Here is a 1,035-nt window from a genome sequence, read left to right as displayed (position 1 = left end):
CATCTGATTACTTGAAAATTAATATTGATCAAAATTCATTAATAAAATCATATTTTAATTGAAATTTTTGTTTATTATAATCTAGGTACTGATTGCTAGCTCATCCTGCAATACAGACAGCATCGCTCTGATTAGAAAGTCCACGACATGATCTACTAAACATCACAACACTGTCAAGTAGCCAACATGTCCCAAACAAAGCTGTGCATGTAAGCTCGCGGTCAGTGACGCAACGGCAGCGCGCCCGGACGCGACAATTACCGGAGAAAACTCGTCGGCCGCGGCCGGCTCGCGTGCCGGACACGGGCCGGACGCGGGCCGGTCACCTGACACCGATGCGGGACAGGTGGCCTTTTTATGTGGCTTGCCTTTTTGGGGCACCGCCGTAGTGAGATGTCGGTCTCTTGATGGATAGAAACTGTATGCTAATATGGTGCCATCGAGTCTCTCACGGTAATCGGTTTAAGGTTAAATCTTACTTTAGTAGATGTAGGTTTCACGGTTTTGGTTCGCTTCTTAAGGTTTATTGGTTTATAGTGACGTTTACGTAAAATACATGATTTGCGAGCAACAGCTCGTAAAATTAAAATACTAGAATGAGACATACATATACATATGAAAAAGAAATTGTGCTGCAAACAATAAAGTTTTTTTATAGCTGGCCGGATTGTGTAGTGTTTTACACTACACTCATATTACACCATATAGTACTTATATCATAACTTAAATATATAGATTTATAGATATCTAAATAGATTCAAAGAATAATATAAAATGAAATTTTCCTTTGAATCCTGATGTTACCAACTTCTCATTATCTGATATTATAACCTATGTGTTTCTGATTCCTACAACACAATTGCTACTCTACACATAGTACACATGATGGTTATTCCAATAGCATTGAGTTGGCAACACCGTGAACTCATTCACAACTCGCTCGGAGCGTCAAAGAAAGCACCTGAACAGCATCGTTATTCATGGTATGCAATAAGGGTTTGATTTGAATACCTTGCTGCTTGTTGAGAACTTGAT

The sequence above is a fragment of the Trichoplusia ni genome, chromosome 7, assembly GCF_003590095.1.
Source record: "Trichoplusia ni isolate ovarian cell line Hi5 chromosome 7, tn1, whole genome shotgun sequence".
Classification (NCBI taxonomy): domain Eukaryota; kingdom Metazoa; phylum Arthropoda; class Insecta; order Lepidoptera; family Noctuidae; genus Trichoplusia; species Trichoplusia ni.
The sequence above is the reverse complement of the archived record's forward strand: the minus strand, read 5'-3'. Positions refer to the sequence as shown.